The sequence below is a fragment of the Callorhinus ursinus genome, unplaced genomic scaffold, assembly GCF_003265705.2.
Source record: "Callorhinus ursinus isolate GAN/ISIS: 27379988/994484 unplaced genomic scaffold, GSC_fseal_2.0 scaffold31, whole genome shotgun sequence".
Lineage (NCBI taxonomy): Eukaryota > Metazoa > Chordata > Mammalia > Carnivora > Otariidae > Callorhinus > Callorhinus ursinus.
The window spans coordinates 14,482,641-14,507,045 of NW_027397093.1; the positions used below are offsets into that span (position 1 = coordinate 14,482,641).

Below are 24,405 nucleotides of genomic sequence, written 5' to 3' on the forward strand. Positions count from 1 at the left end.
GGGGTGCCCCTGTGCCCCCAGGACACAGATTCTCCTTGCTCCATCTTCCAACTTGCGATCAGCATCTAACAAACCCTTGGCACGCCCCCTTTCCCAGGTTTGTGCCTTACACCAGAGATCCAGAGGGGACTATGGCACGCCCCTCTGAGCTCATCATCCACTGAGGGTGTTCCCGGGAGATGCCGGGAGGGCATGGAGAAAGGATGCCAAACCCGCATTTGCACAGCCAGAGGAGGTGCCCAAGGGCTGGTGGGGAAGATGGGGCAGGATCCTACCTCTCAGGAGCTGAAAAGCCCTGTTAAGGGGTCTGGCCCATCCAGAAGGCTCTCAGCGGCCCCTGGAAGCTTCTTTGAGGGGCCAGGAGCAGCGTTAGGCTTGAGAAAGTTAGTGAGATGGAAAACCTGCTATCAGATTCCTCACTCACACAGAGGCATGAGTCAACCATGGTTGTATACTGGGGTGATTAGACCCCAGGGGGTGAAAGCATTAGGATACAGTATGAGGGGTGCTTCTAATAGTATTTTGTCTTTTCCAAAATATGTCAAATATATACATTTTAATACATTTATCTTTATATTATATTTCATATTATATAATCTATATTTTAATGTACAATTTATGAACAATCTGAGGGTTGCTGGAGCGGAGGTGGGTGGCGGGATGGGGTAACTGGGGCATTAAAGAGGACACGGGACGTAATGAACACTGGGTACTATATACAACTGATGAATCACTGAACTCTATCTCTGAAACTAATAATACACTATATATTAATTAATTGAATTTAAATTAAAAAATTTTTAAATAACATACAATTTATACATTATATATTATATACTATAAAATTTGTAATTATATCACAATGTATAAAATGCCTAATTTATTATATATTTAATATAAAAGTTTATTTGTATATTATTATATAGTTATTAAATTATATGTCAATATAAAGATATCTATCTGAATATCTATCTGACATATTTCAGAAAGACAGAATACCCTTGTATGTCTGTATTTTCAGCGTCATGCAGTGCATCGCAGGGTAGCATTCTAATGATGAAACTGAGCCTCTGGAATGACACCACGGAGGTAGCACCTTTTCTCTCTTCACCCAAAGCCACCTTTGCTCCAATAGGTGGCTCTGCGCTATGGCCCCTCTTAGAGCTGGTTTTTAAATCTGGAAAATGAGAACAGAAATCCCTATCTCACATCAGGGATGGACACACACAATACCAGCCATATATCTGGAAGTCCGTTAAGAGCCGGGGCAGAGGAGGCAAAATACTATTGGCATTTTGCTTCCTTCTTAGCTCTTAAAACTGAACGCCCTGAGTCCTGAAAGGCCTCACTGTCTGCCACTCAAAGAGCAGACGGGTTGGAGGTGAGGCTACATTTGCTCATTTCCAGGATGACCTGCCCTCTTTCAAACGGGGACGGGGTGGAGGAGACACACAGGCACCCACACTTTGCCTGTGGAATTCCTGCCTTCCCTCGGCACAGAGCTTTCACAAGCCCTGGCTTCAAAATCGTCATGAGTTGACAGTTGTCCTCTGTGTCCTCCAAAAGAGGAAGAGGTCTTTATTGAGCGCCGACTGTATACTGGGCGCTCTGGAAAGCAGCGTCCAGGCCCCAAGAAACCCAGGAAACGTCCGCTCCTCCAGCTCTGCTCTCCGTGGACAAACTTTGAACTCAGTTCAGGTGATCTGGATATATGCCTGCTTGTGAGTCCAGCGGTGAAGGTGACATTGTGTATGATGTTGTGTATGCATTTGCCCAGCGAGAGGAAAAACCTCAGCTGGGAAGTTGGAAGGCTGGGGTTCTGGTCAAGACTCTGCTTAACGGGCTGGGGAGTTCTGGGCAGTGCCTTCCGGCCCTGCGCTGTGAGCGCACAGATGAGATCACCTCTCGGGGGGCCTCTGAGCGCCCCCCATGACTCAGCCCCCAGGGCTTTGCACACAGGCTCTTTCCTGAGCCAGGAGTGCCTTCCCCCCACCTCCTCCTGGCAAGCTATGACTCTTCCTTTAGATCCTTTGTCAGCAACCACCTCCTCCCTGAACCCATTATGACACATACTTCTCAGTGAAGCATTTCTTATCAATTTTTAAAAAAGATTTTATTTATATATTTGGCAGAGAGAGAGAGAGAGCACAAGCAGGGGGAGCAGCAGGGAGAGGGAGAAGCAGGCTCCCCTTGAGCAGGGAGCCCGATGTGGGGCTCGATTCCAGGACCCCGGGATCATGACCTGAGCCAAAGGCAGCAGCTTAACCGATTGAGCCCCATAGAGGCCCCTCTTATCAATTTTCTTAAGGGCAGGGCTCAGGTGCCGTCTCACTGAGGCTTGGCACACAGCAGGTGCTCAATAAAAGTATGCTGTATTGACTAGCATCGAGGTCCCTTCCCTCAGACCTCCACGCTGGGTGAGCAGCACTCTCCAGAGGGCTAAGTCATTCTTCTAACGGTTTGAACCCCTCGCTGTGAAGGCTGTGAGGTGAAAAAGGACAGAGGCCTCCAGAGAGTCTCAGGCCTTGGGAACCAAGGGAGGCTTGAAACACATCATCTCCCCCAACAGCTGATGATGACACCCTTCCGGTCACCATTAGTCACCCACCCGCCACAGGCACTTCTGTTCTTTTTATAACTCCGGGCAGCTGAGGCCAGCGGGCCCTACACCTGCCCCCACATTTATGCTCCACAGGCCTCCAGGATGTGCTTTTTGGCAAGGCCTCCAGATCAATTAGCCAAGTCAGTGCTGAGAAGTTGGGAGGTTTGTGGGGTGGGAACCGGGTCAGAAATCCCTCACAGCCAGCAAAGAGCTACTTCGGGCCAGTGGAGCCGAGCCTTGGGCGGAAGGGGTGCCAAGGGCTGTGGGAAGACCAGGTCACGGAGAGAGCAAAGTGCACAGGGCATTTAAAGCACAGGGTGAAGACCCAAATCCGGAGTGGGCTAAAAAAAGGGCCGTAGATTGCATGTTACAAGCTGTGTGCTCTCCCGGGTCCACCCAGCTGGCCAAGAGGAAGCTTCCTCCCACCCCGCCGCCACTGACCTCCACCGAATGTTCCAAATAGGTCCACGTATGTCTCCAGTCCCGTGGCCCAGAGAGCAGAGCAGCTGAGAGATGGAGCCCTCCCTGGAGGCAGCCACACCCAGTGACCTCACGCACCAGGGGAACGCAGAAGGCTGGGCCCTCCATCAGTCCCTGGGGAGTAGCTTTTGGAAGGGGCACCCCTATCAAAAGGCAAATGGCCCAGATAGCCAAACACAAGCCACAGATTAGCTCCAAGGCTACATGGGTTTATCGGTCACCTGCAGACATGTCAGTAGCTGCTGCCCATCGTGGGCTTGGGGGTCGAGCCACGGCAGCCTGGGCTCAGACTGGATCCGCCCAGAGCTGTCAGCTGTCAGCTCTGGGGACTCCTTGGCCCTTCCTCCTCCTCGCTACAGGAGCATGAGCAACAGCCAAGGTGACGCTCAGGCCGCTTGCTTCCCTCCGACCTCCAGCCCCACAGCCTCAGGGACGGGAAGGACAATGAGGGACCCTTACTCCTCAACCCTCTGCCACCACCTGGTTGACAGCATCCATGGGGTCTTCTATCCCTCATCATGGCCCCCATGGGGCTCTTGCTCTTCCCTCTTCCAGAAAGCCATGTCTCTGTAGCACCCACCCTCATCACCGGAACTATAAAGAGCTGTGAAGGTCTGAGATGTTACCCCTCTTGTGGGCTCACCCTCTTTCCCGGAGGAAGACACCAAACGCCTGGGTCAGAGACCAAGGACATTGTTGTTCATGGCATGGTGGGCTGAGTGAGCTTCTCCTTCCCTCACGCCGAGTCCCATGGGGCCAAGTTGGAGGTGGGGCCTGGTGGATGCTGGGCCCCTAGTGGGTTGGTGTTGCAGCTGAGGAACCCTGAGTTTAGGAAATGCCCGTCTTATAAGGGAGCTGCTAGCAAATGGCCCTGCCCTGGAAAGAGACAAGATCATTACATGTCAGGGCCATCTGCTATGCAAAAGTCCTCAAAAATGTGGTCCAGAACAAAAGCTATTCAGGAGACAAACAGAGTCTCCTTAGAATCATGTCCTAACAAATACGGTGGAAATGATGCACGTCTGTGAGCCGAGCAGAAAGAGGCCACCTGTCTCCTTAAGTGCAAGGGCAGTGGGGAGCTACATCCTTTTTTCCCTTGGCTGAGCCCTGACTCGGACTAGAGCATCAAGAAGCAGGGTCTGAGACACCCAGGGGAAGGCTGCTGGGGGAACCAGGTAGGTACCTGGGGTCCAAGAGAGGGAAGGAGGCTGCAGAACAGGCATCGAACTGATAAGGGGGCTCCGGGAGCCCAGCCTGTGACTTAGGTGACCTGTTTGTGTCCGCCTGCAAAGAACCCCCACCCATGGGACTTCCTTCCCTGCTTGATCCACCTGACTTTCCCGACCCTAGCAAAAGGGAAGGCCCCAGGGGAATCCCGATCTCATCCAGCTGGCAGGAACATGAGGGCTCCACACATTTAGCCCAGAGGTTAAAGCCTTGGGCCCTGGCGTCAGACTGGGCTAGGTTCAAGCCCGGAGCAAGCCACCCCACCTCCCAAGTGCCTCGCTTTCCTTCTACGTAAAATTGAAAGAATAAAGGTACCTCCTCATGAGAGATCTTCTAAAGATTAATCCACCAGTCCATAGCAAGTGCTAAGCTATCATGAAGCAGCTGCACCATGAATGATGACCTCTTGTTTCCCAGAGATTGTTCTGGTGGGAAAACTAAATGCCTTTAGTGGAGGCGGACTGGCCAAGGTCCCACAGCAAGAGAACATAAGCTCTGTATTCCAACCCAGGTACACCAACCTCTCTCCCAAGACACCCACCACCAACTGGGGCTGCCCGATCCACTAACCCCACTTCCTTCCACCCCTTCTCTCCCACCTCGGCAGCCCGGCACCCTCCACCTTGGGTGGTCAATGCCTGGCCAAGGGGATTCCACCCACTGTCCCAGGTTTGTCCTGCAAAGGCACACCCCAGAAGGGCTCCAGGAAAGTCCGAAATGCTTGTGACTTTCGGAACATTTCTTAACCCCCTCGAGCCTCAGTTTCCCTATCTGTAAAATAGGAAACTCACAGAGCTGGTTTATAGGACTGTGGTGAGGACTGCTAAATGCAGAGTACTTAGCAGAGCGCCCGGCACGTAATAAGGACTCAGCCAGTGTCGGCTGTTACTCTGACCCCGCTTAGTATTATTACCCTAAATGAAGACACCTAGATCTGGGGGATTTGTGGACTCTCTGCTCCAAATGAGAGCAGGTGATGGGGTGCTGACCACGATTAAGTGGCTCACACACGTGCTTCTGTCAGAAAGGCCTGGAATAGAGCGAGTACATAGTGCCGGAACGGGGGAGGGACCCGGCGACCACCAGCTGGACTCAGCTCTCTGCGGTCCCTCTGGGGTCCCTCACCGGAGCGGGAAGATGACCACAATGCGCACAGCCGTCTGATGGAGGTCCCCACCGGGCTCTCTCATGTTCACGATGACTCCATATAATCGGCCGGGCAGGTGGGGACCAACACTCCTGTTTACAGATGTGGAAAAAGCCTCTGGGCCACGGTTCCACGGGCCCGGAACTGGAACCCGTCCAGCAGAGCGCCCAAGGTCCCACCGAGGCAGGGGCCCCAGTGGGGCCAGAGCCAGCTGGCTCTGCAACATCTCGAGGGCCTCTGTCCTGCTGCTCACAGGTCGGGTTAAGCGCGGGCGGGGTGCATGGCTGGGGTCACCAGCTTGTCCTGGTTTGCCCGGCTTCTCCGGTTTGGGCATTGCCAGTCCCTGTCCTGGGCACACTGGGATGGGTGTGCGCCCCTGAGAGCCCTCAGTGGAGCCACCCCCAGCTCCTGCCGTGCACCCCACCCTAGCTGCACCATCGCCTAGGAGACCTCCCCGCGCAGGAGGTGGAGGTGCTAAAAAGAGGGTCGGGTGTGGCCGAGTCAGCAGAGGAGAGGTTGGGAGGAGGAAGGAGGCGAGAAGCTGTAGAGATCTGTCTTCCACTCCCTTCGCAGGCTCCGCTCCCCCCGCCACCCCCAATCTCTGCAGCTCTGTGCTTTTCCTCTTGGGGCTCCCCTCCTACCTGCCTCCTGGCTGGTGGGGGTCAGCAAGGATGTGACCAGCCACCAGTGCTTGGGCTCCTTCCTGGGGGACACATGGCGCTTCCAGCAGCCTGATGGCCCCTGCGTCCTCTGCCACCACGCCCTGCAGCAGGGTGCCCTTCAGCACCTGCCCTGGCGCTCCCCAGCTGCCAGCATTACCTGGCCAGGGCCACATCCAGCTGTAGTGAAGAAGTGGCCCAGGATTTGGCTGCTAGTATCCACAGTGATTGGCAGGTCTGGCTAGACATGGCCCAGGTGCCAGGGGTCAATGTGACTGTGGCCGTGACTGGCCCCGCTCCAAGGCAGCCAACTCCAAGGCCCCGAAGCTGTGCCAGGACCACAAACTTGGTGGCGTATCAGTTCTACGGGTTGTCAAGCACAGGGGTGAGGCCTGCTGGGTGGCTGGCAGGGGCAGATTAAGTGCTTAGTGCAGTGTCTGCCCCCGCTAGATGCTCAAAACAGTCGTTTTTCATTTGACCTTTCATCCCCCAATAGCTACAGTGTGCACCCCCCCCCGCCAGCTCCCTTGCCCCCACGGTTCGGTACCCTCTAGATGTATAGCTCCTAACTGGCGCCCTTCCCAAATTGGACATTTATCCCTTAGGTGATAGGGAGGCCTGGACGGTGGTTGGAGAGGGGCTGTGTGACAGGCCATGGGAGAGATGGGCGTTGGGGGTTGGCCCAGGATGCTGCCCACAGGTTCAGGAAGGGGCAGACTCTCTGAGAAGAAGCTGGGTGAATATACTAGACAGTTCGCAGGAGTCGGGGGAGAGGCTAGGAGGAGGGGGGGAGCACATAAAGATGACCCCACTGGTTCTTGCCTTGGTGATTGCGGGTGGGTGGGAAACATCCCCTGAAATGGAGAAGAGAAGATCAGGAGGGAGAGGGAAGAGCTCATTTGGAACAAGGTGAGTTTGAAGTTTCTGGAACAACCAAGGGGGCCCACCCCCGGCATGCAGTGAGCACCCATGCCTGGCATTCCTGGGCGACGAGAAATCTGAGAATCATCAGCCTCTGGGTGGCAACGGAAGCCACAGGGATTGGTGAGCTGACTCTGGGGCCAAAGCAGTCAGAAGAGAGGCTTGATGGTAGAATTAAAACAACACTGACTCCTAGCAGCTGAAGGTCTCGTCCTCTGAGTTTTCTGACTCCTGGGCAATTTGCTGACCATCTTACAGGACAGGATTAATTTTCAACCCCTTCTGTACATAACTCTCCAGGCCCTGTGCCAGGGACTTAATTCCCATCCTTGAGACACGTTCTCCAGTAGGATTCTGGGTCCTTCTGTAAATGGCACTTCCAGTGACTTCCCCTCCTCTCCAAGGTAGATGGATATGCAAATTACATCTCCATCATCTCCCTTGCCAAACCCTGGTGTTTGGGGCTTTTTGCTTTTATCTTTTAACTTTGGGGATGAAAATTTTCAAATATATACAAAAGCAAAGAGTATAATAAACCTTCATGTACCCATAAACCATCTTTAATAATTAACTTGTAGCTAATCTCCTTCATTTATACACTCCGCACACCCCTACACACACACACACACACACACACACACACACACACACACACACACACACACTCCAGCCTCGCTGGATTATATGGAGGCAAATTATAAATAGTTTAGTATGTATCTCTAAAATATAAGATCCCTTTAAAGAAAGTAAATTTCTGTTTGAAGGGTAATATATATACTGAAAAGTGCACAAAGAGCACGTGCTCAAGAAATATAAGAAATCTACACCCCTAACTCATGTAAGTACTTCCCAGAACAAGCAATAAAGCATCGTGTGCTCCCCAGACGCCCCTCCATGTGGTCTCCCCATCCCTAACCCTTCACAAAATGATCACCATTCTGACCTCTGCCACCAAAGATTAGTTTTCCCTATTTTGAACTTTATATACATGGAATCGTACAGTTTATATTCTGTTGTGTCTGGTTTCCTTCACTCAACATTTTACATGCAAGATTCATCCATCATTGTTTCCTGTATTGGTTGTTGGCTATATTTTGTTGCTGTGTAAATTCCACAGCATGAAGATACTACCGTTCATTCACCCATCCTGTTGTAAGTAGACATTTGAATGGTTTCCATTTGGGCTGTTATAAATAACATTGCTATGACCATTCTTGTACGCAGCTTTGGTTGGATATAGCAATCATTTCTGGGGGCTAGGGACACAGGATCGGGATTGCCTGACCATAGGATATATGTATGTTAATCTTTAAAAATCTTTAAAACCCATGGTTTAACCATGGGTTGTCTGTCTTTTTCTTATGGATTTGCAGAAGCTTATTTATAGTCTGGATTTTAATCCTTTGTTGGACATGTCTATTAAAAAATGATTTCCTCTGGGGCGCCTGGGTGGTTCAGTCATTTAAGTGTCTGACTCTTGATTTCAGCTCAGGTCTTGATCTCAGGGTTGTGAGTTCAAGCCCCATGTTGGGTTCCATGCTGGGCTTGGAGCCTACTTTTAAAGAGAAAAAAAAAGGATTTCTCCTACTCTGTGGCTTATCCTCTTTATTCTCTTCATATCTTTTCATGAACAGAAATTCTTCATTTTCATAAATTCTAATTTATCCATTCTTCCTCTAGTAAGCCCTTTTTAAATCCTGCTTAAAAAATCTTTACCTCACCAAGGTCTTAAAGATAATCTCTTACATTATCTTTTAGAGGCTTTACTATTTTTTTCATTTGAATCTATATCCATCTAGAATTTATTTTTACATGAGGTAGAGTAAAGTTCAACATGTATGTTTTTCCTATATGGGTATTCAAATTTCACATATCATTTTTTAAAATTTTTATTTATTTTTATTTATTTGACAGAGAGAGACACAGCGAGAGCAGGAACACAAGCAGGGGGAGTGGGAGAGGGAGAAGCAGGCTTCCCGTGGAGCAGGGAGCCCGATGCGGGGCTCGATCCCAGGACCCTGGGACCATGACCTGAGCCGAAGCCAGACACTTAATGACTGAGCCACTTGAGAGCCCCTCATATATCATTTATTAAAAAGAACATTCTTTCATTGCATTTCAGTGACACACTTCTTGGAAATTTGGTGATCATATATATGTGTCTGTCTCTGGACCCTATTCTGTCCATTGGCCTATTTTTCTATATGTATGCCAGCACCATACTGACTCAATTACTATAGCTTTACAATAAGACTTTATATTTGGTGGTAAAAGTTCTGCATTCCAGCTTTGTTCTTCTTTTATATATCCTTGACTATCCTTGGCCTTTTGCATTTCCATATAGATTTTAGAATTGGCCTATAAATTTCCATATTAAAACAGGATTTTGTAGAATTGCCTTATATCTATAGATCAAATTGGGGAGAAATGACTATGCTACAACCTAACTCTTCTAATTCATGAACATGGTACATCCCTCGATTACATTATTTACCTCAGTACTGTTTTGGAGATTTTTGTATAGTAGACATTCTTCATTAAACTTTTTCCTAGGAATTTGATGTATTACGATGTTATGATAAACGGAATCATTCTTTTTTATTTTTATTGTTGTGTTAATCACCATACATTACATCATTAGTTTTTGATGTAGTGTTCCATGATTCATTGTTTGTGCATAAAACCGAGTGCTCCACACAGAATGTGCCCTCTTTAATACCCATCACCAGGCTAACCCATCCCCCCACCCCCTCCCCTCTAGAACCCTTAAACGGAATCATTCTTTAAAATTTATTTTATAATCATGGCTGGTACACTGACTTGGAATCCAGGGACATTGCTAATTTACTGTTAATTCAATAGTTCATGATTCGATTCTTTTCAATTTTCTATGTACTCAATCCACCATCTTCATAAAGTGGTGATTTCATGTCTTTCTTTCCAATCATATGCCTTTATTTCCTTTTCTTGCTTATTGTACTAACTACAACCTTCAATATAATGTTGAATAAAATTGGTGAAAGGAAGCACATTGCCTTTTTCCCATTTTTCAAGGAAAAGCTTTTACTGTGTCACCATTAAGTATGATGTTAACAGTAGTTCTCATCTATTTTTAGATTTTAATAAGAGTTTTTATCATGAATGGGTATTAAATTGTATCAAGTGCTTTTCATATACCTGAAAAGGGTCTACTATCCAGAATATATAAACAACTTTTACAACTCAACAATAAGAAAAATAACTTACTTTTTAAATAGGCCAAGTATTTGAATAGACATTTCTCCAAAGCAAGTATACACAATGACCAATAAACACATGAAAAGATGTTCAACATCATTAGTCTTTAGGAAAATGCAAATCAAAACCACAATGAGATGCCATTTCACATGCACTAGGATGGTATAATAAAAATGACAAATGACTACAAATGTTAACTAGGTTGTAGAGAAATTAGAACCTTCATACACTGTTGGTGGGTATGTAAAATGGTGCAGCTACTTTGGAAAATGGTTTGGCAGTTCCTCAAAAAGTTAAACCTAGAGTTACCATATGACCCAGGAATTCCACACCCAAGAGAAATGAAAATGTAGATTCACACAAAAACTTGTACATGAGTGCTGATAGCTCCATTGTTTATAATAGTCAAAAAGTGGAAACAATCCATCAACTAATAATTAAATAAACAAAATGTGGTATAACTATACAATGGAATATTATTTAGACATAAAAAGAATAAAGTACCAATAAGTGCTACAACATGGACAAACTTTGAAAGCCTTATGCTAATTGAATGTACCCAGACACACAAGAACACATATACTTGTCATATGATTCCATTTGCATGAAATTTCCGGAACAGGCAAATCCATAGAGAGGAAAAGTGGATCAGTTGTTGCCAGGGACTGGAGGAGAGAATGGGGAGTGACTACCAATGGATATGAGGTTTCTTTTCGGGGTAATGAAAATGTTCTAACACTAGATAGTGGTGATGGTTGCACAACATTTGCATGTACTTAAGACTACTAAATTTTACACTTTAAAAGAATGGGTTTTATGGTATGAATATCTTAATTAAAAAAAATAAAAAGTTTTACAGCTGGTATATAGAATTAAATTGACTTATAATCCAAATTAGTCTTAAAAATCTCTCACGAAGGCATAACATTGGAGACAATGACCCTGAATAAATCAGTTGATTTCTACATAAAGACAATATTTTATACAACAAAAAAAGGAAAAACATTTTTTTTCTAGGTTTGGGATTATTCAGACATTTCATTCCATGTAAATTTTGGTAAGCTATTGGTTTAAGGAAATGTATTGATTTTATCTAAATTGTCAAATTTATTGGTATAAAATTATTCATGATAACTTCTTATGATCTTTTTAATGTATGCAGGCTCTGTACTGATAATGCTTTTTCATTGCTGATGCTGTTAATTTGTGCCTCTTCCCTCTCTTTGTCTATGTCAGCCTTGCTAAGGGTTCATAAATTTTATATCATTTAAAAAACCAAGCTATGGCTATTAGTTTTCTTTATTGTATATTTGCTTTCTGTTTCATTAATTTCTTCTCCTCATTATTTCCTTCCCACACTGTTTGGATTTAATCTGTTGTCCTTTTTAACACCTGGAAGTGGTTTTTTGATTATTGATAGTAAATCCTTCTCTCTTTTTTTGATGTGTGCATTTACGACTATAAATTTTCTTCTAAGCATGATGTTCGTCACATCCCACATATTTTGGTATGTCCTGTTTTTATTATCATCCAGTTGAAAGTATTTTTCAATTTATTCCTTGACTTAGGGTTATTTTGAAAGAATTTAATTCCCAAACATTTGGGGATTTTCTTTTGTTTTTTGTTAATAGAATTGATTCTAACTTAATCCATTGAGTCATAGAATACTGTCTGTAAAATTTCAACCTTTTGAAATTGACTTAATTTTCTAGACTTATTTTATGGCCCATTATATGGCCAATTTAGAGAAATATTTAATGTGCACTGGAAAAGAAGATGTATTTCTTTAGCACATGGATGCAGTGCTCTATACACATCAACAGAACCAAGTTTATCAGTCATGCTGTTCAAATCTTCTATCTCAATACCGATTTTATTGTTGTCTACTTACTTAGTCAGTTATAGAGAGAGCGAGGATAAAGTCTTTCACTGTGATTGTGTATTTACTCTGTCCCACTGCTTGAGTTTTCTTCTTTAGGTTCTCTTTCACACAGAGGTTGGATCTTCTCTGTCTTCCACATCTATCTCTTTCTCACATATCTTTTCTTTTTCACTCCCCAGTTTATTTTTATTCCTTTTTAACTTTCCTCCTTTTCATCCTTTTCTCTAATCATATTATTTGTGTTATTTGTTCACTCTTGTATGCACTCTAGTTTTTTTTTTCATTTCTGACATGGTTTTTCTTTTTAGAAAAGAAAAATTGTCTTTCTTAACTCTATGTGAGCTCTTTTCAAGTCGTCCTTTTGACCAATCATCTCATTTATTAATTTTTATGATCCTGAGTTAAGCTTCAATTCCATAGCTTCCATCATTTAAAAAAAATTCTTTTAACTCATTTTGAAATATTAAATTAAAATTTTCATTTGTTTTGTGGGCAAGTCTTTCTAGGGGCCTTCATGGTCTGATGGCCTATTATTATGCTCATTAATCTCTTTTCTTATAAGAACTCTGAATGGAGCTGGGTTCCTTCTCTGCAATCCTATTCTGTTGCCCATGTTTAAGTGAGATAGGCTTCCCCGTACTCCTAAGTGGGGAGAATGGGAGAGGATTTCTTGGCCAAGATTTCATGACTCTAGGGCTCCATCTCCAGTTGTACTGAAAAATGTCTTTGAAACTGGCTTCAGAGGAGTTTGAGAACTGTTTCCTCTGTTACCCTCCCCTACTGTGTGTGTGTGTGTGTGTGTGTGCGCGCACGTGTTGTGCATTCTGTTCACAGGAACCAGGGTCCCCTATTTTATCTGGATCTTCTCCCTACTTGGCTCTGCACTGTCCTTTTGTTTCTTCTAGCCATTTCCCCTCAGTGTAGGGCTTTGTCCTAGAAGAGATATTTGGCTAATGAGTTTCAACATTTCACGGGGAGATGGCATGTGCTCTTGGGAGGATTAATTTACATCATGATTGTAAAGCATTCCCCAAGGTTCCTGGCAGATAGTATTAGACATAGGATATTTATAAAAGTTATAATTATTAATGCCTACCGCCTTGTACCATAGATATTAGTCCTACCCCCTAAACATTCTCCTTTCTTGCCTCCATGCCTCTGCTCCTGCTATTCCTTTCCCTGAAAAACTTCTGCACAATCTCTGTTCACCTACCAATCCTTCAAGAGCATCTTATTCTGATTATATGAGTAAGTTAACTGAACCCAACCACCACTCTGGACCACTGTAGCTCCTCATTTCTGAGCCACACATCCTAAACCTCCTTTAAGATTTTATGCCAATGCCCTAAATTTTATTTAGATTTTTTGTCCTATGCCAAGCCCTTTACATATATTACCTCTTAATCCCCATAGCAAAACCCTGATTATAGGTGTAACTGGGTAGATATAATTATTGGTCTTATTTTACATTTATGGACAATGAGGTTGAAAGAGATTAGATGCTTATGCCAAGGTTGATTGTTGGTTGTAATAAAGCAGGTATTTTGACCAGGCGGTCTGGTTCCCAAGACTATAAGCTTGATCATGGTGCTATAACTCTCTGGATTGTAGCCTCCATTAAGGACGGAGTCCTGGCTTATATGCCTTTGTAACTCTCTCTGTAGTCATCAGTTCCTAGCAGCACACGGTAGGTGTTCAGCAAAGACTTAATCGATGAGCTACAGTAGATGAATGTGCACAGTACGTTGTGCTGCTTAAATGCACAGGGCTGTGAGGTTTTAGGAAGAAACTTTTCTAGCTGAAAGGCAGATGGAAAAGTCTCAGACACTTGCTCAATTTCTTCCAAAGAGTCATTAGTCAGACTCTTACTCAGAAGTTCTTTTTTTCTTTTTTCCATTCAGGTTTGAGCTCAGTGAGATGTTTATGTTTTCACAAACCCTTGGCCACTAATAACTCATCGCAAAACTCCCAGACATGGCTAGGCACAGTGCTGAGAACATTCAGAAAAGCCACACCAACTCTCTGAGCTCTATAATCTGAGGCCACCACTCTCACAGAGAAACCCCAGATCGACTGTTCTTTAATAGAAATATCAGAAAATTGAAAGCTCACTGATGAGTTAGAAATCCAGTTTTTCCAGACATTGGAATTTCACTTGGATGTGGATTTACTAGGCAGCTGTATGTGAGCTGGACTCCTGAGAAATCACTGGCCTTGAGCCAGAAAACCAGGGTTTGGTCCCTGCTCTGCCACTTGTTGGCTGTGTAATGTTGGGCAAGTACCTCTTCTTGTTTCTTTCTTTTGTTTTTTCTCATTTAAAAAACAATTAGGGATAACAACGTTCTGCTTATGTCACAACATTGTTAGGCATAGACAAAAATAATGTATGGGAAGGTCTTTGTAAGCTAGAAAGTCTGTGCCATATAAAATCAAGAGGGTAAGCCATGGGAGCCAGTTGGGAAGGCTGGGCTGCCATTTTTTCAACAGCCATGATGGGACCACTGAAGCAGATGGGTGAGCCAAGAAGGCAGCCTGGTGAAAGTGGAGAATGGAGCAGAGAAAGAAAAGGAGATGAAGGCTATGTCATCTGAAAGAGAAATACAGAACAGACAGAAGGCGAGAATGAGGAGCCTGATGTCTTTATGGTTTCTACAAGTACAGGCATTCTGGGTGATTTCCACAGTAGGCTCTCCTTATAGCAACCTCATTATTTGCAAGAGATTCAACTTCTACAACTCATTTCCATGATATGTACATTAGCAATCTGGAGTCTTATTTTTTTATTTTTTTAAAAGATTTTATTTATTTATTTGACAGAAAGAGAGACAGCAAGAGCAGGAACACAAGCAGAGGGAGTGGGAGAGGGAGAAGCAGGCCTCCCGCCAAGCAGGGAGCCCGACGCGGGGCTCGATCCCAGGACCCTGGGATCATGACCTGAGCCGAAGACAGACGTTTAACGACTGAGCCACCCAGGCGCCCCTGGAGTCTTATTTTATTAATCAATAGAGATTAATGTGACGGGATAAACTGCAAACCAATGGTATGATGCCCTCTTAGTGCCACTTAAGTTGGGTCAATCTCACATAAAAATGTTGTCGGGGCGCCTGGGTGGCACAGTTGGTTAAGCGACCAACTCTTAATTTCTGCTTAGGTCATGATCTCACGGTTGTGAGATCGAGTCCAGCATGGGGCTCCATGCTCAGTGAGGAGTATGCTTGAGATTCCCTCCCTCTGCCCTTCCCCTCTCTAAATAAAAATAATAAAATAAAATAAGATTGTTCAGGCATGCTCTTTCACTCTCTCTCTCTCTCAAATAAATAAATAAATCTTTTTAAAAAAATGTTGTCAGTATGTAACCACCACAAACCTGGTCATAGCCATCAACCACCATGGGTTTAGACTTCTTTGTTAAAACAGGAAAAAATTTCCCTTTCATTTAATGGTGTGTGAATTAACTGGTGATTGCTATACTTATCAGTCTTTTGCATCTTTTGGAATGAAATAGAATAGAATAGATTAGTCTCGCACATATTAGGCTATCAATAAACATTTATTTCATTCAATACTATTGAATGAAATATTTATTGAATAAATAATATTTGCGAGATCAAATATTGTAGAATAATTATTCTTAAAATCTACCTTGCTGCAAAAAAACACCTAGAAAGGCTGAGTTAAATACAATGACATGTATCCGAAAGCATAGATGAAATTGGTGCAAATAAGTAAGAAATATCCCAAGGAGTCAAAAACTGAAGAAGTAAGAACTAAAGAGAAAAGCAGGCCAACCAGCCGTGGATGCCCTGAGGCACATGCCAATCCAGGGAAACCAGATCCCAAGTCATAATGATCACAAAAGTAAAAGGCTTTTTACTTTAACGTCTTGGGGGAGGGGGAGGGGAATGGAAGCTGAGATCAACCCACATAAAGCTTAAATAAATTCTCCATGGGCTAATAATGTCAACGAAAGTGTAGACTAGAAAAAGGATCTATTTACTAGGAAAAGGAATCAAGGAAGACACTTGTTTGTGTCAGTCTCAATTCTGAGTAAAACGACAGTCTCTCCTAAAACCTAATAACCACAGACTTACCTTCCTTACATTTGTGGTTCACATTTACACTACTGGTATAGGGCAAACTATGCCAAGCCAACAAATGAACATAAATAGGTGGGTGGGTAAAGCTGGGAGGTGTCTCACAAAAGCAAGTGCAAAAGAATATTCTTAGCCCAGGCTTTGCAGGATGCCCACAGATAAAGGGAGGCCAAGCATGAGAACACAGTCTAAACTACAGGCAAAACATCCGGGATAACAAGCCACCAAGAGGGCAGATTCCATTGATAGAACAAGATAAAGAATCAGATGCACAAAGTCTTCGGATATTGGCATGCCTAGATGTGAAATTTTAAATAAGTATGTCTGAATGTTTTAAAACTTTTTATTTTATTTTTTTAAAGATTTTATCTATTTATTTGACAGAGAGAGACACAGTGAGAGAGGGAACACAAGCAGGGGGAGTGGCAGAGGGAGAAGCAGGCTTCCCGCGGAGCAGGGAGCCCGATGCAGGGCTCGATCCCATCATGACCCGAGCCGAAGGCAGACACTTAACGACTGAGCCACCTAGGCGCCCCGTTTTAAAACTTTTTAAAGAATATAATCACAATGCATAATCACAGAATTCAGAACAGAATGAAAACATAATCACAAATTTGGAACTGAGTGAAACAGAGATCTTATAAATAAAAAATAAGTCACTGAAAGTAAAAATTAACTGAAGAAAAATCTAGAGGACCACACATTCTGTAGGTAAGATGGAGGGAAAATCAACTCACTCATGCATTGTTGGTAGAGTGAAAACTGAATGCCAACCCTGTGGAGAGTGTTTGTTGTGCGCGTGTATATATAGAGACAAACTTCTATATGCGTGTATATATACACTATATATGTATATGTGTAAAGTATGCATAGATATGTAATTGTGTGTGTGTGTGTGTGTGTGTGTGTGTGTGTTTATTTTATGTAGGCTCCACACCCAGCATGGAGCCCAACATGGGGCTTGAACTCATGACCCTGAGATCAAGGTCTGAGCTGAGATCAAGAGTCAGAAGCTTAACTGAAAGAGCCACTCAAGTGCCCCTGTGTGTATGTACTTTTATATGTGTTATACACAACAAAATTGAAAACTCATAATGTTCTGATCCAGCAAATGAGTTAAGTATGGGTTATTCAACTGCAACATTGTAAGAGCAAAAGACTGTAAATAACTCAAAGGGCCATCAGTAGGAGGCTGGTCAAATAAATTATGTTTCATCTATGTAATGAAATACTGTGCAACCATTTAAAAAAATAAGAGAATGAGGAAACTCCCTAATATTGAAAAGGAAAGATCTCCAAGGTATACTATTTTAAAACAAAATAAAAGCACAAAGCAAGATGTGTAACATGCTTCCTTTTATGTAAGGAAGGACGAAAATAAGAAAGCATTTTTACTAGTATTTACTTTATTTACTCATATTTGTACGGGGAGATAACTCCAAGAAGACACCAAAGAAACAAAAAAAGAAAAAGAAAAAGAAAAAAAGTGGCACCCATTGAGGTAGGTTGGAATGGCGCAGGAGTGAGGTTATTCACTAAATATGTTTTTACATTGTTTGGATGTTTGCATCTTGGTAAATGTATGAGCTAATCTAAAAAACTCAGTGGATGGGGGCACCCGGGTGGCTCAGTCATTGAGCATCTGCCTTCGGCTCAGGTCGTGATCTCAGGGTCCTGGGATCGAGCCCCGCATCGGGCTCCCTGCTCAGCAGGAAGCCTGCTTCTTCTCCCTCTCCCACTCCCCCTGCTTGTGTTCCCTCTCTCGCTGTGTCTCTCTCTGTCAAATAAATAAAATCTTTAAAAAAAAGTAACTAAAACAAAAGAATGTATTAAAAACTTCTTTTTAAAAAAAACCTCAATGGATGGATTAAATCGCAGACTAGACACAGAGAAAGCAAGCATTAGGGAACTGGAACAAAGAAGGGGAGAAACACCAACGAGCACACAGGACAGACACACGAAAAGGAGGAAACAAGAAAAAGAGCATGACAGACAAGGAGGAGAGAGTGAGGGGCCTTGTTGCATCTCTGCCGAGCACCCCACAAGGCAAAACTAGAGAGAGCCGGGGACATAGGATATGTCAAGGGATGATGGCCAAGATGCTTTCCAGAATGAGGAAAGATGCGAATCCTCAGATTCAGGAAGACCAAACCCCAAAGAGGATAAATTAAGAAGAAAGTCATATCTAGATACATACTTTGTAGTAAGCTTTCAAAAAATCAAAAATGAAAAGATCTTAGAAACAGTCCCTGCTCCCCCCAATAGACGAATACTCTACACAGAATAATAGGTAAGCAACAGCCATGATGAAAGCCGAGAACAGCGAAATGACCTCAAAGTGCCGAGAGGTGTCAACCATCAGGGACTTCAAAGTGTCAACTTGCTAAAATGATGATCCAAAACCAAGGGTGAAATAAAGACATTTCAGGCAAACAGAAACTGAGAGCAGGTGCTGCCAGAGACACTTCCGGTGCATAGTACTTTAAGGAAAAACAACAACAACAACAACAATCCGTGGAAGCTCAGAGATGAAAGACTAAGGAGCAAAGAAATTGACAAATGTGTGAATAAGTATAAACAAACGTTGACAGTATCCCGTAATAGCACCAATGACTAAGTTAGTACAGGAAGAGGAAGAGGAAGACTGAACAAAAGTCCCGGATGGCAATACCCCAGAATATGAGAAAGGGTGATTTTACACGAGAAAGTTTACAACGAGAAACTTTCGACCTTGCTAAGAATGCATGTTAGCCTTTTTAGGGGCAACCACTAAAGAAATCAGAAAGGCTCTAAGAGTCAACCGGCACAGAGAAAAGAATGTGACTTTTTAAAAGTTCCATCAATCTAAAAGAAGGCAGGAGAACGGGCTCCTGGGTGGCTCGCTGGGTGAAGCGTCTGCCTTCGGCTCAGGTCATGATCTCGGGGTCCTGGGATTGAGCCCCTCATCGGGCTCCCTGCTCCACCGGAAGCCTGCTTCTCCCTCTCCATCTGCCGCTCCCCCCTGCTTGTGCGTGCTCTCTCTCAAATAAATACATAAAATCTTAGAAGAAAAAGGCAGGAAAAGAGGGGAGAAAGCATGGAAAGCAGGACATTGATCAAACACATCACGGTAGAAATAAACTCTCACAGAACAATAAATATAAATGAACCTAGTTCAGGGTTATACTGCCAACTACCCAGATTGGGTAACATCACAAAATCCAATGACTTGTGGTTAACGAGACCCACCTGAAACATAAAAACAAAGGGAATTTAAAGGTAAGATGAAAGATCTCCCTGTGAGGGCTAATCGGAAGAAGGTTGGCACACTGAACAATGGTGAAGATGGTAAACTTCATGTTATGTGTATTTTACCACACGTAAAAATAATTAAATTAAAAAAGAAAATTGGAATAGCTCTATTAATATCTGACTAAATTTATTTTTTTAAAGATTTTATTTATTTATTTGAGAGAGAGAGAATGGGAGATAGAGAGCACGAGAGGGAAGAGGGTCAGAGGGAGAAGCAGACTCCCCGCTGAGCAGGGAGCCCGATGTGGGACTCGATCCCAGGACTCCAGGATCATGACCTGAGCCGAAGGCAGTCGCTTAACCAACTGAGCCACCCAGGCGCCCCTGACTAAATTTATATTTGGGGGGAGAAGCATCATTTGGGGCGGTTTAAAGAATTTAATTCACCAGGAAGACAAAGCAATACTAAACTTGTTTAATAAAATCGTCTCAAACATATAAAGCCAAAGTTGACAGAACTCTCGTTGCAGGAGAAAATCTGTAGGTCTTGAACAATCTGTCTTCACAGAGCGAGAGTTTAACACGATTTCCTTAGTAATTAAAATATCGAGAGACCGTAGCTTTGAACACAGTACCCTGCATCAAAAAATCAACCAACAGATATTCTTCTCACGTACACAGGAACATTTACCACAACATTTAGTTAACCACCGAGAAAATTTCAACCAGCATCGAAGAATGGCATTCATCCAGACATGTCCTGCTACAGTGTGACTATATTAGAAATCACTAGCCAAGGGATAGTATTTAAAACCCCATTTTCTTGAAAATGTAAAAAGCATACTTCGAAATAACTCACAGGTTAAAGAAAAATCAGGACTTTTGGAAAATGTTAAGAAACCAGGCAGTAACGAAGAAAGACTTCCTACCAAAACTATAGAGAAGCAGTTTAAAAGATTTTTAGGGCAATGTAGAGCCTTATGTGTTTACATTAAAAAGGAAGAAAAATGAAAATTAACGAGCTAAGGACTTAAGAAGTTTGTAAGGGGTGCCTGGGTGGTTCTTGGTTTCGGTTCAGGTCATGATATCACGGTTGTGGGATCGAGCCCTGTGTGGGGCTCCGTGTTCAGCACGGAGTCTGCTTCAGATTCTCCCTCCCTCTGCCCCTTCCCCTGCTCAGGCTTTCTCTCTCTCTAAAATAAATAAATAAAATCTTTTTTAAAAAGTTAGTAAAAGAACAATAGAAGGAGCTCAAAGAATATGGGAAAAAGGAAGGAAATTAAAAGGTAAGAATGAAATTGATCCAATAGGAAATAATGATTCGATAGAGAGGATCAATAAAGCCAGGAGCAGGTTCTTTGAAAAAAATGATAAAAGATAGAAAAATCCTTAGCAAGACTCATCTAAAAAAAAGAGACAATGATAAAAACCTGTGATCAAAAAGAAAACATCGCTAAAAAGATTCAGAAATATATTTTTTCTAAGAGCGAGAGAGAGAGAGAGAGAGAGAGAGAGACTACTATAAATAACTTCATGGCCACAACAGTGAAATTTCAGACAGATTGGAAATTTTCCTAGAAAAATGTAACTTGCCAAAACTGATACCAGGAAAAAAGCCAGAAAATCCGAATAGAACCATCACTGCTGAAGATATGGGCTGAGTACAAAAACTGGGTGCCAGTGTTCCACAGAGTGGAAAAAGAGGAAAGACTCCCCGGGTCTTTCCATGAAGAACCCCAGAGGAAGAGGGAACCAAGAATAATCACAGGATGAAGGGAATGCCACTGTGACTACATTTGGTTTTTTCAAAATAGGCACAATAATGGCAATCTACACCCCCGTTTTGTTGAAGGACTTCTCTGACGATAGTTCGTGTGTGTAGTGCCTAGAGTAAGTAGAGTCTATGTAAGTAGATGCAATCAGAATCAACAGGTTCCTCATGCATTCTGTGTAGAGTATCCATGGAACCTTTCTGTCAAGGGTAAATGTTTAGTAGCCTTAGGAAAAGAGACATCAAAACCGTATCCACACGCAAAAGAATGAAGTTGGACCCCTTTCCAAACACAAAGGTGTTTGTGTTTAGGTGAATCACGCCTAAATGGGAGAGGGAGGACTATGAGACTCTTAGAAGAAAGTATAGGAGTAAATCTTCATGACCTTGGGTTAGGCAACGACCTCTCAGGTATGACATTAAAAATATAAGCAACAAAAGGACAAACGGACACTTTGGACTACAGTAAAGTTAAAAAAAAGTTTTGTGCTTCAAAGGACACTCTTAAGAGAGTGGAAAGATAACCCAGAACAGGATAAAATGTTTGCAAATCATGTATCTGAAAAGGGTCTTGGATCCAAAATATATAAAGAACTATTGTACATCAACAACAAAAAGACAATGCAATTCAAAAATTGGCAAAGGACTTGGATAGACATTTCTCCAAAGAACATATACAAATGACCTATAAGCAAATGAAAAGAAGCTCACCATCATTAGCCATTGGGGAGATCCAAATCAAAACCACCCTGCGATACCACTTCACATCTATGAGAATGGTTGTAATTAAAAAGTCCAATAATAACAACGATGTGGAGAAGGTAGAACGCTCCCACAATGCTGGTGGGAAAGTAAAATGGTGCCGCCACATAGGAAAACAGCTCCCGAAAAGTTAAATGTAGAGTTACCCTATGACCCAGCAATTCCATGATTAGGTACATATCCAAGAGAAAGGAAAACCCAGGTCCACACAAAAACTTGTATGCAAATGTTCATAGCAGCATTATTCATAACAGCCCCAAAGTGGAAACAACCCAAGTGGCCACAATTAATGAGTAAATACAATGTGGTAACTCCATACCAGGGACTATTATTCAGCCATAAAAAAGAATGAAGGACTGATACATGGTACAACTTGGATGAACCTTGAAAATATGACGTTACGTGAAATAAGCCAGACACAAAGGTCACATCTTCCATGAGCCCATTAATACGAAATGTCCTACACTTTCTGTCCTCCGTCCATAGAGACAGAAAGTAGACCAGTGTCTAATGAAAAGAGCAGTGACCACTAAAGGATACAGGGTTTCTTTTTTTTCAGAGTGATGAACATGTTTGAAAATTGATCATGGTGGTGGGTGCGCGACTCTGTGAATATACTAAAAACCACTGAATCGTACACGTTTTTTCTTTTTTGAGAGAGAGAGAGAGCACAAGCCAGGGGGAGGGGCAGAGGAAGAAGTAGACTCCCCACTGAGCAGGGAGCCCGATGCAGGGCTCGGACCCAGGACCCAGGGATCATGACCTGAGCCAAAGGCAGACACTTAACCGACTGAACCACCCAGGTGCCCCTGAATTGTACACTTTAAACGCGTGATTGTATGTGAGTTCTATTTCAACAAAGTGACTAATCATAAACCATATGGAGGGTGTCTGGCAATTGAACACACTGTGTGAAAACTTACGTCTCGGACAAAAAAAAGTGTGCGTAAATCTCTTGTGAAGCACTAAATGTCAGCCGGGGAGGACAGCTGTCATCAGGCGCAGAGGCCAAGAAAGGTCGTCCTAGACCCGATGTCATCCTCGCTCTTTAACGGACCGCCCCCACCAGGGTCCCTTGGACAGTAGCGACTTCACATGGCACTCGGAAAGTGCCAAGTGCACATTTCATCAAGAATCCAAGGATTGTGAGAAGTCCCCAAGTCCTCTGGTTGATGTTATGGATGAGCAAACTAACCTGGGAAGGGGTTCAAACTTAGCAAGTCTCCAACAAAGCTGAGTCTACAGCCTGTTCCTTCTTCCTCACCTGTCTCTTCCTATAGAACTAAACTCACAGCCTCGGAAGGCTGACCTCTTTTTTCTCTTTTCTTTTCTTTTTTTTTTTTTTTTTAGTTATTTACAGGTGATTTTTATTTTTAAAGATGACATCAGCAGTAACAGGGACATTCAACAGATATGTTTGGAATCACACTAGGTTCTAAATATGTTTTATGTTCCTGAAAGAAACATGGCATGCCCCTATCCACTGCTTAAACGCAGAGATGTAATTTTATTCACGCGGTGGTATCAACACTATTCGACATGTAGGGCCCTTTCCTCCCTGTTTAAACTGAATTTCATTCTGAAAAGCTGATGTTGAGATGTGTCGACCTATTTTAGTCGGGTTACCTTCTACCTTTGTAAAAACAACACTAATTTCTCTGAATGCCGCTCCAGAGTACTTACCTGGTAGCAGTCTCTGAAAAGTTTCAAAGATCTTAAGAAATGTTTTCACGCTGCCATGCAAACAACAACCCAACTCCTGTTTACGTCTGTGTGACAAAACTAGGCACAGACAGAAGGGGGTCAGGAGGCCACAATTTCTGGAGGGGGGGTGGAACCTGGGGGACGAGATGGCATCCAGGTTCCCAGAAGGCAGCGTAAGCCCCTGTTCCCGTAAGAGCAAGGCCCTCACGGGGGCACAAAGACTCAAGGGATGAGCTACCCCATGGTGTCACACGTGGTCTGGGGCCTGTGGCTATTTGTTCCCGTCACATGTACACCGGTTGGAGTGTGAACTGTTGAAACAGCCCCCCCACTTACCCAGCTGTCTTCACCTCAAACCAGTGTGATTTTGGCCCCCAGAAGTTGCCCTGTGAGTCACTCAACCCATGGAAACCTCACCCCACCCTGACCTCAGGTAAGACAAAGGATGAAGACCCCCGGCCTCTGGCCCCACCCACATCTCCTTCCCCATTTGTTCACCCACCCATTCTGTGGCTGCAACCTCAGGCCAGGGCTGGGGAGGGGCTGGGGAACCAGTGTGGCCCCTGGTTCTCCTCACAAAAGGGGGAACAGGTAACTGTGTCCTGGGGTACGTTGTTTGGGGTCTAGAGCCGGGGCTGGCTGGGAAGCCGGTGTGCGTAGGAAGTGGGCCAGGAGGTTAATTTCTCCC

The 24,405-nt window shown here is 43.8% G+C and overlaps 1 protein-coding gene across 12 annotated transcripts in view; it reads right to left on the reverse strand.

Annotated features, from left to right (window-relative positions):
- Positions 1–24,405, reverse strand: part of PALD1 (phosphatase domain containing paladin 1) — a 150,261-nt gene that overhangs the window by 3,877 nt on the left and 121,979 nt on the right. The window lies entirely within an intron of this gene.